The following is a 3,286-nucleotide window of genomic DNA, read 5'->3' as shown; positions in this document are numbered from 1 at the left end:
ATAAACCGCTTGGGCCAATAGATTAAACCATCATAAAAATAGCATGAGAGGGACCACAAAACTAGCACCGCCTGCATGCTGCCCAAAATGATGTACATTGGAAGGGGTGATGTGTCTTTTCAATATCGAATAATGTACAATTTAGATGTGGTGCCTACCTCTCGATACATAGAACAACATTGAAAGCCAGGTAGTTAAGGACGAGATACGTAGGGTACGGTGTCGGCCAAACCCAACAATCCAAGCGTGTGGGAGGGAATCCTGACAACACATGAGCTCGAGCTTTGGTTGAACGACATGTGACAGTGACCAACCCTAACATGAACTAGGAGGAATCCATTCATGGCCAACACATACCCCTTGTTATCGATTAAAGGGATGATATATATACACTCGGGGAGCCCGCAGATATGCGTGTCATCACAAAAAACCACACAAGGGAGATGTGGTTGATCAGAAGACCCCCTATACACTGCATGCGGCCCAAAATTATGTATGGGTATGGTGGTGTGTGATGTGTTCAGGTACCGAATGCACAACTTCAATGGGGGCACCAACTACATTACAAACTGAACACTGTACCCGACCCCAAGCCAGGTTCAATACATACGATGTCGGTTCCCCAACTTTGAGGCAGGGGGAGGGGTTTATCGTCCAATGCATGCGCTCAAACTTTATTTGGTCTAACATGGCACACATAGCAATATGAAACCATCATGGTCAAAACCTTTTCGTATGTTGGGTCAAAGGGATAGATTGTGTGGGCCACCCTCGTCATCGATCAAGGATGATATATATAAATACCTCGGGGAGCCCACAGATATGTGTGGTGTCTATAAGCCGCACAAGGGAGACATGCTTGATCATAACACCCGGCCCCTATACCCTGCATGCGGCTCGAAAAAAATGTATGGGTCTAGTGTGTGATTTTTTCAAATACCGAAAGCACAAGTTCGATGGGGCACCAACTACATTAGTAACATTACAAATTGAACATCGTACCCCCGCGTACAGTATAAAGACGTATGATGTCGGGAACGCAACTTCAAGGCGGGTGGGGGGCGGTAGGGGCAGGGTGCTGTCTAACGCATGTGCTGAAACTTGATTTGCTCTAACACAACACATGGAGCACAGAGTAAACCCTTCTCGTGCGTTAGGTCAAAGGGATAATTTGTGTGGGCCTACAGATGTCGAGCATTCTTTGATTTCTAGAACAAAAAATAACCAATAAAAAACATAGTCTGCAAATTAGCAAAACAAGGATCCCAAGGTTTATATAATCGTCATGACAGGTCACTATAGAGACATTAATCTCTATATGACCATATCATAGCGTTTAAATGAAGCTTGAGAACAAAAAATAACCAATAAAAATCATAGTCTACAAATTAGCAAAATAAGGATTCCAAGGTTTATATAATCATCATGACAAGTCACTATAGAGAAATTTATCTCTATAATGACCGTATCATAGCGTCTAAATGAAGCTTGAGATATGCAACTTCCCATCGGGTCACCCATCCTTACACTACTCCAGCCCATGCACGCTTAACTTTTGCATTCTATTTGACTAGGCTAGCGGATGGGAAGTCACCCCTTGCTGGTAGGAATTGCCTCCTTGCTTTTAAGGCGTTTCACGTTGGTCACTGTCGGTGTCAAAACCGGCGGATCTCGGGTAGGGGGTCCCGAACTGTGCGTCTAGGCGGATGGTAACAGGAGACAAGGGACACGATGTTTTTACCCAGGTTCGGGCCCTCTCGATGGAGGTAAAACCCTACTCCTGCTTGATTGATATTGATCATATGGGTAGTACAAGAGTAGATCTACCACGAGATCAAAGAGGCTAAACCCTAGAAGCTAGCCTATGGTATGATTGTTGTTCGTCCTACGGACTAAAACCCTCCGGTTTATATAGACACCGGAGAGGGTTAGGGTTACACAGAGTCGGTTATAATGGTAGGAGATCTACATATCTGTATCGCCAAGCTTGCCTTCCACGCCAAGGAAAGTCCCATCCGGACATGGGAGAAGTCTTCAATCTTGTATCTCCATAGTCCGGGAGTCCGACCAACGGTGATAGTTCGGCTATCCGGACACCCCCTAATCCAGGACTCCCTCAGTAGCCCCTGAACTAGGCTTCAATGACGACGAGTCCGGCGCGCATATTGTCTTAGGCATTGCAAGGCGGGTCCCTCCTCCGAATACTTCATAGAAGATTTTGAACACAAGGATAGTGTCCGGCTCTGCAAAATAAGTTCCACATACCACCGTAGAGAGAATAATCTTTACACAAATTCAATCTGCTGACGTATTCTGCGGCGTGACGTCACACCACGACCAAGCCTTTATTGGAATCGTTTTTACTGTCCCACCTCAGCTTGTTTAGCGAGGTGGTTTCCTTGGCACGTCTTATCAAAGCGGAGATCGTGCCCCCTTATTCCAGGATTCTCATCAATACGGGCGTGGCTATCCCAACCGTGCCATTGATTATGGCGCTTGGGAGATAAGCGAGTTTTACCAGGCTGGTGGGGCCGCATAGTTTCGTCCGTCCATATAAGGGGATAAGGATCCACCTTTTTACCTACGCCTTCTTCCTCCTTTGCTTATCCATTTCTGCGCACTCGAGCTCCAGCGCCCAAGTCTGTACATCTCGCCTCAACCTTCCCCAGCCATGTCCGGAGCGGGAGGCAAGTGGATGGCCTCCTCTGTCACGGAGGGGCACATCAAAAAGTTGAGGAAAGCCGGATACTTGCACAACGACATTGCGCACTGGCTTCCAGACGAGGGGCAGCTCGTCCCCACCCCCAGGCCCCATGAGAGGGTGGTGTTCTTTCCCCATTTCCTCCGCGGACTGGGCTTCCCACTCCACCCATTTGTCTGGGGGTTCATGTTCTACTATGGCCTAGATTTCCATGATCTGGCCCCGAATTTCATCCTCAACATCTTAGTGTTTATCGTTGTGTGCGAGGCTGTCGGTGTACTAGAGTAGGGGTACCCTCGTATCCCGAACTTGTGCACGGGCAGTTGCAGCGCCCCGCGGCAAGGCTTGCCGGGTGACCGCCAAGGTCCTCCGTGGTTCCTTTGGAGCCATTCAAGAACAAAGTATTTAAGCTCAGGAGACAAGGCCCCGGCAAGAGGAGCTTGCCGGGAAGGCCAACCAAGGCATTTCAAGGAACTTACCCCGACGCGCCGCGCGTCCCGGCAAGGCCTGGTGAGCGACAAGCTTCCGGACCCGACAAGACAACGGCCGCGGCAAGGCGCTTGCCGCGGCAGGCTACCACTCTGT

Source organism: Triticum dicoccoides, chromosome 2B (genome assembly GCF_002162155.2).
Source record: "Triticum dicoccoides isolate Atlit2015 ecotype Zavitan chromosome 2B, WEW_v2.0, whole genome shotgun sequence".
Taxonomy (NCBI): Eukaryota; Viridiplantae; Streptophyta; class Magnoliopsida; order Poales; family Poaceae; genus Triticum; species Triticum dicoccoides.
This window is presented reverse-complemented; position numbering follows the sequence as displayed.